Source organism: Hyperolius riggenbachi, chromosome 7 (genome assembly GCF_040937935.1).
Source record: "Hyperolius riggenbachi isolate aHypRig1 chromosome 7, aHypRig1.pri, whole genome shotgun sequence".
Taxonomy (NCBI): Eukaryota; Metazoa; Chordata; class Amphibia; order Anura; family Hyperoliidae; genus Hyperolius; species Hyperolius riggenbachi.
The window spans coordinates 114,656,482-114,671,716 of NC_090652.1; the positions used below are offsets into that span (position 1 = coordinate 114,656,482).

The 15,235-nt window shown below is 44.5% G+C and overlaps 1 pseudogene; it reads right to left on the reverse strand.

Moving 5' to 3' along the window:
* Positions 1-14,536: 14,536 nt before the first annotated feature.
* Positions 14,537-14,676, reverse strand: LOC137526274 (U2 spliceosomal RNA; annotated as a pseudogene).
* Positions 14,677-15,235: the final 559 nt, after the last annotated feature.

Sequence of the window (15,235 nt, forward strand, 5' to 3'; positions counted from 1 at the left end):
GGAGCTCGTGGGCAGCAGACAAAGCACTGAACTGCCTGACAAGCAAGCAGTTCAGCCTCGTCTGAAAGAGGCCTTAGGGAAGGTCAATGACATGCAAATAATTCCAAAGTTTAATTCAGATGAATCACATTTTGTATACAAATATATGTAGCTTGAAATTGCACCAATAAAATCTCGTTGAGGTGGGATTCAATTGGTTAATTTTCAAGCTGCAGATTTGCAAAATCCTGCATCAACTTGGAACAATTTGCACCTCAATGACAATCCCTATTAGGGATCTTCAAAAGTGTCAGTAACCTCCTGCCAGTAATACTGGGGTTGGAGTACTGTTACTAGGAGACAATCAGGAACTGCCAATCCTACATGAATAATTCCTGTACAAGGCAATAATCTTATTCATTTTCAGCACCTAGACTAAAAGTGCGCACACACACACTTCGAGATGTGTACAGACTTGCCGCTAGCCTACAGGCTAGTAACGCATCTGGTTGCTATGGGGGAGGCCAGATGGAGCAGTAAGGAAACGAGGGGGGTGGGTGGCCAGGAGAATACGGTTGGCATAAACTCAGATAAGACGAATTGCCAATGTACAGCACATCTGTACGCACACTTGGATTTCTGCAGAGGTGGCCCTGACAGAACTATCTAGCTTGCGTATAGGGCTAAAGCCTGGGACCCACTGCAAAGCACTATTGCAATCACTAGCGATTTGTGGTAGCGCTTTGCAATTAATTTTGGGAGCAATTTCCCTGCTCTTATACAATACACTAGAATGGAAATGATCCCAAAATTCTGCATGTCCTGAGATTGCGATTTGCCTAATCGCTCTAGTGCCATCATTTACATTGGCAGAGCGTTAGTACTGCACGCTGCTACGTTTTTTAAATTAGAATTAAAAAAAAAAAAATCAGATCGTATATAAAATACAAATCGGAATCGCATGTAGTGTGCAAGAGGCCTGAAAGCGATTCCTTATGCTAGGCAAACACTATGAGATTCTGGCAGATTTACTGTCTGATCGATTATTTCCAACATGTCTGATCTGATTTCCGTTCAATTTCCATTCGAATTCCAATTAGAAGTGAACGGAAGACTCTTGCTTCCCAATGGGAGCTGTGTTGTGTTTCCTGTAAAAATCGGAACAGAGGGGAAAAGTTGCATCATACTTTATGAGAGAGTTTCATTGCATACAGTCAATGAAAAGTACAATGCAGTAGTGCCCAGTGTTGGGATACCGGAGTCCGCTGGATCGCATTGCACCAGATGCACTCTGAACGTCACAGACTTTCAATTGCAGTGTGATAAAATGTCTCCATTACATTGCACTGTGGCCACAGTGTAATCACACCACATTCCTCTTTGAGGAGAGAGCGAAATCTCGCTTGATTACACTGCAGCTACAGAGCTGGGCCGTGGAGGAGGTAGCCCAGCCTCCAGGAAAACCACCATGGCTCCATTCTGTAATGGTTGCTGGGCCGTGTGTGTGTGGTTGGGAACACACTAGGCAATGCGGGAAATGTAGCGTTTTGCTGCATAAGAGTTGTGCGTTTTCTGTGTGTTTGCAGTACGCATATATTAAACAAGCATTTTAGAAAGAAAAAAAAAATTTAACAAATCCAGGGTTTTTAAAAATGCACATTGCAGAACGCAAGCATATGCGTTTTTTCATGCGCCCCATTGACTTGCATTATGTGCGTTTTCCACAACGCTAGTGTTTCTGCCTAGTTTGTTCCCAGCCTGTAGGAAATTTATTATAACCAGTAGTGTAGCAATAGGGGGTGCATAGGTTGTGACCGCATTGGGGCCCTTGAGCCAGAGGGGCCCTCCCTCAACCGCAGTATTAGCTCTTAATTGGTCCTATGCTGGTAATAATCACTTCTATAGAGGTTTTGAATGGTAGTAATCATTAAACTAGTCCCCATCCCCTTCTAATGCTGGATACACACTTTGCGTTCCCGCACTCGATGCACCCGTCGATTCGATTATTTCCGAGCATGTCACTGATTGTTTGGTCGATTTACATGTAAAGTATGCCAAATCGACCCAACGATCCATCGAAACGCGAAGCGGATATGTTGGAAATAATCGAGTCGACGCGAATCGACGGGCGCATAGAGTACAGAAACGCACAGTGTGTATCCAGCATTACACCTGACACTGTGGTTGTCCTTGGCAGGTTTCGGTGCGTCGCATCAACTGTTATGTAAAGAATGCTTGGGGGGGGGGGGGCAATGTAACAATGTGAAACTTGCACTGGGGCCCATTGCTCCTTAACTACACCACTGATAATAACAAAGTTAGTGTCCCTGATGATAACTAATTTACACTGGAGGTCCACATGAAAAGCATCAATTCATAAAGATTTCCCCAGCTGCCCTTGCAGGTCAGTAAATTACCGCAGCCCATTGAGCAGTAGAGTAGAGCAGTGTCTCGATTCTCTCTTTGCCCTGCAGAAATGAATCACACAGACGGCTCTCTCTGGCTCTCTCCACTGATGACTCAAACAGACTTCGGCTCTCTGCACTTTTGCATTCTTCAGAGCTGTCAGTAACTTGTTATCGCCTCACTAGAGGTGTCGGTAACTACTGCCAGGCTTACCGCTTGTTGAAGGCTTTATGAATTGACATTTGCTGACAATTTACTGACATGTGTTGTCGGTAACTACAGCCAAGTCGGTAATTTATCTCCCTGGTCGGTAATGTCAGCTTCTCATGCGGTAACAGCCTTTATGAATTGACATTTTGCTAAGTGGTCGGGAAAGTCTGCTGTTTTCAGCATTACCACATGAGGTAATGCTTTATGAATTGAGGCCATTATGTACCCCATGTTTGTTTCTTACTTTTTACAGTACTACGGAATATGTTGGCACTTTATAAATCAATAATAATAATATTATTATTATTATTATTACATGGTGAGGCCTGGAACCCACTACAAGTCACAAATCGCTATTGCTAGCGTTTTGCAAGTGATTTCATGAGAGTTTTCCTGTGATTTTGGTAGCAATTTTAAAAAAAAAGTGTAAGCTTTTTGCTAGCTATTGTGATAGGGATTTGTAATTAGCAATTTTAAAATCTGATCGGTTCTTTCAAATTATTTTTTTTACAGTAATTTAAAATCGCACACAAATGGTCATGTGCAGCGATTTCTTAGCGATCAGCCAGTACTTCTATACTTTACATTGAAGTGGAAACGTGACAAAAATGCTGCATGTCATGCTAATTGCAATCACTACTGTGGAATGTGTCCCATCCATTTACATTAGCTGAGCGTTTAGGCAAATCGCTAACGATTTAAAGTGCTCCCTAAGGCTTTGTACACATGTAAAACCGAAATAGCTGACGGCTCCTTGTTGTGATTTATAGCACGATTTTTTCCCCTTCCGGTGCTTACCTGCATGCTACGATTTTTTTGTAAAGCACTTTTCTAAGCGCTTTTGCAGAGCGATTCTGGTGTTTCACTACCTGATGTCAGTGAACTCTTTCACCCAGAAATGAATATATACAATGTATTTATTCATGAAAGTGCTTTTGCGCTTTTCCTATACCTTCCATTATAGCAAAATTGACCCAGAAATGGTGAAGGCAGTGCTTTGGTCAGCGGAAAGCAGAGAAAATGCGTAGATATGAACTGTCCCATAAGGAATCATTGCGCAAGCGTTTTAAGGGCGATTTTGAAAAAAAATAAAATAACTGGTGCTGAAAAAAATAGCGAAAATGCCCTAGGTGTGAACAAGCCCTAAACGCTAAAAAAAAAAAAAGCCAAAAACAAACAAAACAAAACTCTAGTGGGTTCCAGGCCTCATAGAATACTTCTAATAATCAAGGTGTACTTGGGGTTATGCAGCCAGTGCCACTAAGGTTCACCCCCTCCCCCCTCGGATATGTGAATTCATATTGGAATGTACAATAGTCAAATGGGCTCATTCACATCTGATGAGTTACTATTTAAAAAAAAAAAAAAAAAAAAAATTAATAATAATAATAATAATAATAATAATAATAATGTTGCATACCGCGGTTGTTACATCATTTACAATCTTAACCACTGTTGTCAAGTACACCTAGTAACACTGACCAATGAAAATTTGCAATCATCTAACTGCGTGTCTTTTTGCACAGACTAGTGTGAACCCTGACTTGGATTGCACTCAGTAGATCATCTAGGTATTCTTATACAAACAACTCCAACCTGAGTTTAGTCTCTGACCTCCTGTAGCAGACAGACACAGAACATTTAGGCCCCATTCACACTTGCAAAATTTGCTCTGGCGATTAATACAAACAAACAAATCGCCGTTCACACTTGGCAATTTTTCGCTATCGTGATTTGCGCTTCTATAGCACTAAACGCGATCACCGGGAAATCACCTGAAAATGGTGCATGATATAAATTTGCATTTGGCGATTTGCGTTAATCACCGTCGATTAACGCAAATCGCCCATGTGAGAACTGGCCTATAGGGTATTATGGCACTAGCGCTATCGCTTGAGCGCTTTGCCGAAATCGCCGGCAAAAAGCTCAGATGTGAACAGGGCCTTATATTGCGCTTTTATCCTAGCTGAATCAAGGTGCCAGAGCTGCAGCCACTAGGATGCACTCTATAGGCAGTAGCAGAGTTAGGGAGTCTTGCCCAAGGTCTCCTTCTATAGATTATGGCTTACTGAACAGGAAGAGCTGAGATTCAAACCCAGGTCTCCTGTGTCAGAGGCAGAGCCTTTAGCCACTACACCATCAAGTCACACATTAGGTCACCCACCGAAGGGGTACTTGGTTGACAGAATTAATAAAGTGGCTCATGCTAGAATACTAAGCAGAGGAGGCCTTAGAGTACACGGGGCCTGGGGCAAGTGTCATATGTGGGGCCTAGAGCCATAAGCGTAGGTCGTACCACTACGCTCACAAGCTTGTCCACCTCTATGCCTGGCATACACTGGTCGATCCGGCAGCCAGTTAGCCACCTTATCGACTCCCGCCGCGTCCCTGCTCATCCGCGTGGATCGATTCCTGCTCGTCCCCGCCGGCTTCTTATCAGCCGCTCGATTCCCCGCTATTGTCCGCCGGCGGGGAATCTATCCGGCAGGTCATCAGACCTGTCGGATATTATCAATCGAGCCATCAGCGGCTCGATTGATAAGCCTGCAGTCGAGCCGTGTATGCCAGGCATAAGTAGGCTTTATTGTTTAAAAACAATTAGTTTGTAAAAGGCCACTAAGCCAACCAATATAAGAACAATTACAATACGTAATGTAATCAAAACGCCAGTGGTACTACCCTTTACTGTTTGATTACGTTACGCATTTGTAATTATTCTTATATTGGTATAGTGGCCTTTAACCAACTGCAGAGCTGCATTATGAAGTCTTATAACGCAGCTTACTACACTGCAATGCTAATCCTCTGGGCCGTTCACAGTGCGACAAGAACGTTGAAAAATGTAGCATTGTGGTAACTCACTGCTTGCAGTGCGTTACCTCTAAAACCCAGACACTTTGCAACTTTAATGTTGCATTAAAAACGCAACGTCCCACTGTGAATGTGACCTCCGAAACATTTTTCATGCAAAATTAACAAACTAGATAAAACTGGTTTCTATTCCCGAACCCGCTGCTGTAGTTGGTAAATTACAGGTTACATTAGTTTCAGCACATCCAGTACCACTGGATATAACAGACAGTCCTGGTCAGTCCAGCTTATGATATAACCCTCCACCCCCCTCCGGCTCCACTTACCTCAAAAAAAAAAAAAAAAAAAAAAAAAAAAACACCCTCAGGCTGAGGCTTTTTGGTTGGCAGTATTGCACCTGCGCTGATCACGTGCCCATGGCCAGGAGTGATCTGCCAACGACATCATGCTCAGAACGCTCCCAGCCGCGCGATCAAGGACGCACGCTGCCGGGTCAGAGCCTCAGCCTGAGGTGGGCTTTAAGGTGAGCGGCCTGCATGGCGTATATGAATGTACTTGTGGCCCGGGGCGATTGCCCTACTCGCTCCCCCAAAGGCCACCTCTGATACGAAGAAACCCTAATCTAGATCTCAGATTCTCAGTTTATGGGACATGTACCCAAGAGGATACAGCTGATGGATTTAAGGGGCACTTGTTCCCCTTAAGAGGGCCACCAGGGGGCGTTGGGAGGTTTGAATCCCAGTATGCGGTCCTAAGCTTTTGTTGGGGGGCTTCCATTGGGTTATTACTGCACCTCAGCTCAAACTAACAATGTTTCAATCAGAAATACTGTCATCAGTCTGCTCCTTTTGATGGGAAGGCAGTGTGCTGTTATTCTGTTACTGCTTATGATGATGGGCATTTGAAGCTATCGAAGGCCAGATAAAATGGCAAGAAGGGCCACTTTCGGCCCACGGCCCTTGTGTTTGACACTTATGGTACAAACTATGTAGGGGCAAACATCATGATGTAAAAGTGTGTACTGATGCTATTTCCTAATCTGTTGCCAAAATTATCTGGGCACTAGTCTGCTTGAGGTGACCCAGGCGGAAACTTCATAGGGAACAGTTCTGCAATCACAGCACCCTATACAACTTGGAACTGTGTGTGTTGGAACGGTCTGAACAGTGTGGACATACAGTAGTTATTGCTACAACCCTTCCAAAACCTAAATGTTTGAGAGGGTGCTGTCCCCTGAATTAGGGCTGGTTCAGAGCGTTTACCGCAAGCATTCGGAACATCGCGGTAAACGCTCCCATTGAATTCAAGTGAATGGGAATGTTTACACCGAGCTTTTGCGCACGTTTACATGATCGTGGCGGTCGGGTCCCGATTTTCGCTAGCGTTCGAGCTGCCCCTGGAAGCGACATGTAGCTTCCAGGGGGCGGCCAACCGCGACGGCTAATGTCCCCCTAGGGAAAAGAAACACACGACCGCATCGGAAAGCGACACGAAGGCTACTAAAAGCCTGACCGCGCAGCCGCCGCAACGCCCCCCAAACGCGACGCCACGCAGACGTCAGTCTGAACCAGCCCTTATGCTAGTGAAGCTTCCCTATGTAGGTTTCCCACTGGGTCACATCTAATAGACTAGCTTCATGAGCTGAATGGTTTTAGTCAACAGAAAATATAAAAAAAAAAAAGTAAAATGCCATTAAGTTAGTCATCAGCATAATAGTCATTTCACATGGTCGGCTGAACTGCAGTCTTGCCACGTGGATAAAATGAAGCTGCCAATCTGCCATTGTCAAGGGGTATGCAAGATGATGTTACCCATAATGGGAATACTTGGAAAACAATGGATTTCATGAAGAATTTCAAACACAATGATGTAGATCAGGGGTGCCCATTAGGTAGATAGTGATCTACTGGTAGATCCAGCACCCGAGTGACACGTGTTGGACTCTTTGACTTGGATAAAGCTTAGCGCAATGTGCGGTCCTGAAGTTTTGCACAATGTGGCAAAGCCATACATCTAGAATCTTTATGCTGCGGATTACAATTTTGCTCGACACGGAATATGATAGTATGACGATTTAGTCACTGTTCTATTTGGATGAGGACTATTATATGCATCTAATTGACTGGCTGCTTGTGGTAATCACTAATGGACTGCCACTGAGCACGTGCTGCAGTTCTGGTTTCTATATGTAGCAGGGGCGTAACTACAGGGGAGCAGCTACAGCAACTGCAGGGGGCCCAGAGCTGTAAGGAGCCCCAACTACTAATTCACTCACTCCAATTAAGGGGTTTGTCCTTCAATCAGGTGTTTTTGTGATTACACTTGTTATGGGTGTGAAGATCCTGATGGCTACACTTGTTTTATGACCCTTGCAAGATGGGCCCTCAGGCTGTGAGGATCACCAGGGGCAGGCAAGGTAAATGGTGTGAACACTTGGGGGGGGGTCATGATTTGTAGTTATGTCCCTGATCTGTAGGTAGATCATTTTCAATTTGTAATCGTCAAAGTAGCTCCAAAGCTGAAATAACATGTAGCACCTCTGATCTAGAGAGAGCGATTTGGCCTCCAGAGAAACAAGAACGTTGCAGGGCCTTATCCAGGAGCTGCTGATCAATGAATTGGAAGCAGTTTCATTAGCAGAGATGCATGTTAAGGCCAGTTTACATGGCCAGCTGGTCAGTGGGAAACATTTTATCCACTTCCATGCAGAAGAGCGTTTGACATCATTTGCAGTCAGTTTTTTTATCATGTTGTGTTTGAGCCTAGGGCAGGCATGTCAAACCGGTCCTTCGAGGACCAAGGTCCTCACACATTTTTGACATAGCTCAAATAAATTGATGGGTCTGAATCAGGAAAGGTGTGGTCCATCAGGTAAAACAAATTCCTCTCTCTCAGTCCATCCTAAACACTGGCATGGATCTGACCCTCCAGGCCTGGAGTTCAACACCTGTGGCCTAGGGGGATAGACTCTGTAACCACAAGTTAGATGTAGGGTCCAGGAAATTGTGATCAACCTCAGCACTTGACTAAACAGCAAACAACAATACAAGATGGATGCATCCATGCCAGCCAGGGCACTGCCAACAAGGAGTTTGTATGTTCTCCCCGTGTCTGTGTGGGTTTCCTCCGGGCACTCTGGTTTCCTCCCACATCCCAAAAACATACAGATAAGTTAATTGTCATCAACCTAAATTGGCCCAAGACTATGATACATACACTATACAAATAACTATGATAGATTGTCAGCTCATCTGAGGGACAGTTAGTGACAAGACAATTTATAAACTGTGCAGCACTGCAAAGGCTGTCAGCACTATATAAATACTAAATTAACATGGTGGATCCCAAGCTGTAAATGCCAGGGACTGGCCCTGGAATAATCGCTACAGTTTAGTCCTTTTTCATGCTTTCTGATTGTTTTGACAACAGTGAAAATCTTCTCTCATGACTTGCAAGATAACCGCATACCACCCCTTCCAGTAACAAGTGGCCACCATTTTAAAATACATGTCTGAAAGTTTTCACCTTCTCTTACTTCCCACCCTTCCTATACTCACCTTAGGAGACTCTTTAACTCCAGAGTCATGTGAGGCTCTGAAGCAAATTCTTCATCCCTATTAATAACGAGTTATACCTGTCAGCCTGATTGCTTAATCAGCTGCCAGATGATTAATCAGTAGTTTCTGAATCTTATTAGCCTCATGCAAAGTTCCAGTTCTGCCCACAGTAGGTGTGGCCAGTGAGATGCTAATCACTTCAAGTTGATGCAAAGATTATGCTAATATTACGCAACTTTATTCAGCTTGGAATTGGACCAATGAAATGCAGTTGGAGTGCGAACCTGAGTATAGGGAGCGTCTTCTCTAAGTAGAGCTGGCCAATAAGATGCTGTATTTGTTTGAAGGGATGGTCAATGAGATGTAAGTCATTTTGCTTCCATGCAAATATTTATGCTAATTTTATACAAAGATATGCAGCTTCAAAGTAGACCAATCAAATGCTGCTGCTGTGGAATCAGTAACATCTAATTAACCATTTGTATTGTAAACATTTGCATAAAATAAACATAAAATTGCATCAGCTCAGAAAAATTTGCATCTCATTGACCATCTCTACTTATAATTTCAGGTTGCATTCAAATTTTTATGCAGATCGTCGGCCCATAGTGTTGCACTGCATTGAGCAGTGCAATGCTGTGGCTCAATAGATTGCTGAAATCTGTTTAAAAATCTATGCCTAGTATGTGGTAGGAATCAATACCTGAGGGGCAGTTAGTGACAAGACCATATACTGTTTAGCACTGTGGAAGATGTCCGTGCCATATTAATACTAAATAATAGTAATCCCTCTTTGATCATATTTGATCTGAGAGGGATCGATCTTTTGGCCACATCTGGTGCCCAATCTATAAGTGTATGGGCACCTTTAGGGTGCATACATACATCCAATTTTGACTGGGGAATAATTGGTCAGTTTTACCTCCTCCAAGTAATATGAGGGCCAAGTACTTTTTTTGAGTACTTGAATACATGGGGCTCTATTCATAAAACCTTACCGCAAGTTTTCCGCTCAAAACAGCGGATTTTCCCGTCCATTTAGCAAAGTGGGCATTCATAAAAGCTGTTCCCGCATGAAAATCTACAATCCCCCAGCAGAGCGAGAAATTTCCGCCTTCTCCAGTGTTTTTCTAGATTTATCTAGAAAAAAGTAACAAAATGGCCATTCATAAAGTTTAGAGGAAGCGGTATGTGGACAGGAAATACCGCTTCCTCTGATTTTGCGGATTACATACAAGTGAATGGGACAGCCCCCCAGAGAGAGCAGTGCACGGAGGGACTCTGCCGGCTGAAGTGTTTCCGCATGCCTTCCGACAGCTTACCGCCAGCTTTCAGCGGGAGATCTCCACACTTGCATCGCAGCTGGCAAGATTTTTTTGAATGACCACCCAGAAGTGTACCGCTGCGGTATTTTCCCTCCAGGAGTTTTCTCGCCACAACTTTTTTATGAATAGAGCCCTTTGTGTGCAGCATCTTGCAAATATTTCTATCTGATGGGGAGTTCAGCTCAATAGAATAGACTGTGTAGAATATGGCTCTCATACTACATGGAAGGGGGTAAAATTAGTCTGTGATCTTTCATTTTCCAAAGACTATGGTCTGATGTGTGTATGCACCTTAAGGCCTAGTGCACACCAGAGCGGTTCCGCTGTGGTTTGCGATCTGCTTGCGGGTGCGGATCCGCTAGGGTAATGTATCTCAATGGGCTGGTGCACACCAGAGCGGGAGGCGTTTTGCAGAAACGCATACTCCCGGGCTGCTGCAGATTTTGGATTGCGGATGCGTTTCTGCCTCAATGTTAAGTATAGGAAAAACGCAAACCGCTCTGAAAAACGGCACTTCAGAGCGGTTTGCCAGGCGTTTTTTGTTACAGTAGCTGTTCAGTAACAGCTTTACTGTAACAATACATGAAATCTACTACACCAAAAACGCTTCACAAAACCGCAAAATGCTAGCTGAAACGCTACAGAAAAAGAAGAAAAAGCGTTTCAAAATCTGCTAGCATTTTGCGGATCTGCTAGCGGGTTTTGGTGTGCACCAGGCCTAAGAATGCATTTTGCAGGAACAGATTTTTTGCAGATACTGATCTTTTGAATGTGTACAGCATCTTTGTGTGCAGCATCTTGCAAAGATTTTTATCTGATGGGGAGTTCAGCTCAATAGAATAGACTGTGTAGCGCAGTGATCTGCAAACTTGGCTGTCCAGCTGTTAAGGAACTACAAGTCCCACAATGCATTAGGGCTCGTTTCCACTAGTGCGGTGCGAATCGCCGGGATTCCACCGCTGACGAAATCGCATGCGGATGCGATTTCGCATGCGTTTTTTGCCGCGATTTCGCATAGGCAGGGTATATGCGAATTTAACCATGTCACTGCCTGGTTCAAGTTACATTAGTTTTCATGCAAATTCGTATGCAAAATCGCGGCAAAAAACGCATGTGCGTTTTCCCTATCAAATACATAGCCTGCGAATCGCCTGCATTCCACACGCAGGCGAATTCTGCAGGCTCTACCGTGCAGAAAAATCCTGCACAGAAACAGGAAAAAACTGACAAGTGGAAACAGGGCCATCCACTTGTATTGGTTATGTGAATCCGCATGCAGACAACGCATGCGGATTCGCTCTAGTGGAAACGGGCCCTTACAGGAGTCTGACAGCCGCAGTCGTGATTCGTAAAGGCAAATGCATTGTGGGACTTGTAGTTCCTTAACAGCCGGAGAGCCAAGTTTGCAGATCACTGGTGTAGAGTATGCTCTCATACTACATGGAAGGGGGTACACAGTCTATTCTATTGAGCTGGACTCCCCATCAGATAAAAATCTCCCCATCAGATAATCAATTTTTAGTGAATGTGGAAAAAAATGCGGAAATTATCACTGGTGGTATAGCGGTAAAAAATCTCTTATCGCATATGTGATTGTGAATAAAGCCCATTGTATTTATTCTTATCCGGGTCACTTCCTGACTTGCCTCAGGAAGTGAAAAAACAAATCGCTCTGCAAAAGCACACGGAATCTGATGGCAATGTCGGCCGAATCGCTAAGGTAAGCGATTTCGCCATCGGCGCAATTGTTTCCTATGGCAGAGTTTCCCCATGTGATTTGACTGTGGGGAAACTGCGGATTCAGGCCGGTTTCCGCGCTAGTAAAAACAGGCCTTAACAGCAGCTTAACGATTGCTCTGCCGACAATCGGGTAAAGAAGTTTCCAGAACAATCATTAAATACAACGACAAACGAGCGATATTGGCAAGAGGAAAAATCATCAGGACAGATCAAATTGAACAACAATCTTTACAAAACAAATGTGTGTATAGTTCTCTGTCAATAACGATTGTTACAAGGGAATGTACGCATGCATCAGAAAGTAACATTTCTACTACTTCCCATTTAGCTCAACTTATGATGATCCTTCTATTGCTAATGTTTAATATTTGAACTATAGTTTGTATTAAATTTAACTATGATCTATTGTAATCTATTGTAAGCCTATGTAACATCCGTTGCTTCTCATTTTAACGTTCCTTTTCTTGAGAACTATCGTTGATATGTGTATAACAGTTGTCTTTTTCCATCGTTGCATTCCAATCGTTCCTCCCAGTTCTTTAGAATGATCATTATCCCAAGTGTGTACTTAGCATAAGGGCCTGTACACACTGGCTGCGTTGCGCTGCATTTTTATAATTGCATGTGTTTTTTTCAAATGCAAAGCCTTTTTAATCACTTGATGATTGTCATTGTGTACAGATTCTGATTCCACTTCCTGTAGAACAAATAACGGTACTTATCCGTTAGCTGGGCGCATCCGGCAGGTGGCGCTGTTGTTGCTAACTTCAATGATAATTACTTCACGTAACAAAACTGTGATTTTAAACGCCGCGGGTGGCGCTAATTGCATTCATAGTTAACATAACAATATGTGTATTAAAAAAGTGATTTAATTAAATGAGAAATAAGCCGGCGGCAATGTAACACATCAAGCCGCCGGCTTCGTGTCTCGCTCTACTCCCCCCTTGCCCTCTCTCGTATACAACACTGCCAGCCCTGGGGGGGGGGGGGGGCAGAGTCGTTCGTCACAATAAAACAGGCAGGATTGCCTGCCACGACGAACGACTCTGAGGTGACACGCATGTCCCCCTCCCCCCCAGGGCTCTATACGAGAGAGGGCAAGGGGGAGGAGAGCGAGACACGAAGCCGGCGGCTTGATCTGTTTCATTGCCGATGGCTTATTTCTCATTTAATTAAATCACTTTTGTAATACACATATTGTTATCTTAACTATGAATGCAATTAGCGCCACCTACAGCGTTTACAGTCACAGTTTTGTTATGTGAAGTAATTATCATTGAAATTAGCAACAACAGCGCCACCTGCCGGATGCGCCCGGCTAACGGATAAGTACCCAAATAACACACTGATAATCAAATTATCAGGTCATTTCCATCACTAGAGATGGTCAGTGAGACACTTAGGCCTCTTTTCCACGAACTGTTGAGCTGTGTGTTCGGCAAGCAGTTATCAGGTAGCAGCAACAAGCAGTTACCAGGCAGCAGTGAGCAGTTGTGAGAGTTTGAGAGACATTTCACTGCCTATCAACAGTTCGTGGAAAAGAGGCCTAATAAATCCATGCAACTTTTACGCTAAAGCCTGGTACACACTTTCAATTATGATTGGCCAATCACTGAAAAGGCTAGAATTGGGCCAATTAGATGACTTTCCTGTGGATTTTGATTGGTTCAAGTCCATACTGCATACAATTTAGGCCTCTTTTCCATGAACTGTTGAGCTGTGTGCTCAGCAAGCAGTTGCCAGGCAGCAGCGAGCAGTTACCAGGCAGCAGCCAGCAGCGAGCAGTTACCAGGCAGCAGCGAGCATTTTTTTTTTTTTTTTTTTAGCTTTCTTGGCTCCTGTTGCAAGCAACAGGAGTCCCGGGTAAGCAAGGCTATTAGCCCCGTGCACGGAAAAAGTGCGAGTGCCCTAAAGCACCCCCACAAAACGTGCACGAGTAGCCACAGGCCCCACAATACAGCAGGGCCCTTCCGGTGTTCCCCGAAGGGAACTTATCCCCCTTTGCCATCGGCGCAGGGGGTACTAAGCATCCTCCTCCCCGAGGGTTGGAGGACACTGGCGGCATCCTCTAACACCTGAAGGGCTGGAGGACCCTGGACTGCCCTGTGGTTGCCCACAGGGCCTGGGCCATGTGGCCATCCACATGGTCCGTGGCTCCCCCGAGAGGGAGCCAGGTGGGAACCGAAGTCCCCTGGGGACAAGTCCCTCGTGCCAGCAAGCTGGCCCCGACCTTGCGGCCGGAGTGATAAAAATTCCGCACTCTCCCTAGCCAAAAGGCCGGGGAGCTGCGTTAGTTGGCTATGCATATGGGCAGTACAGACCAAAGCACCCTACTTCCGCCTGAGATCTGCCACATCTCAAGTTTTTTCAGGTGCACCTGGAGCGCCACTTCCAGGGGCAGTACGCCTAAGCAAAGCCCTCAGCCCTTCAGCTTCAATCATGGTAGATCCATTCAATCAGCCCCTGAGAATTATGAACCAGGACGGACACGTTTACTAGAGGACCAGAGGTTCCCATCCCCCCTGCTCAACTCATTTAAGGTTCCTTCCCCCGGGTGACCAGGCCGGGGTTCCCAGTAACATGCCTCCCAAAAACCTCAAGAACAGATACTACACTTGATTTTAGCCAAAAGGCCGAGAAGCGATCAGGCAGCAGCGAGCAGTTACCAGGCAGCAGCAAGCAGTTACCAGGCAGCAGCGAGCAGTTGTGAGAGTTTGAGAGGCATTTCACTGCCTGTAAACAGTTCATGGAAAAGAGGCCTTACGATAAACTTGCATGGAAGTAGTAATGATTTGCATCTCGTTGACCCTCTCTACTAATTAGTTAGCAGGGACAGCTTGCCTGTGTTCTGAGTAGGGATAATCAATTATATGCAAATAGTTACATAAATTTGCATAACATTACATAAATTTGCATAAACTCAGAAATATTTGCATCTTATTGATCATCCCTAGTTCTGAGCAGCAATTCTGCCTGAGTACAAGGAACACCTGCTGTAAGGTTTCAGCTAGAGCCATTTATTCTAATGAGGGTAAATGTATTTAAGGTGTGCCAAAGCCAGCATACCCTTCATGTGAACTTCAGTACAAAGGTCTATGTCATTCTGGTCTGTTCATGATTTGAGTTTATTTTTATTATTTGAGACTGAGCTTGATGATGATGAGTCTTTGTAACTTATTGATAGAAGTACAAGTATGTGTGCTG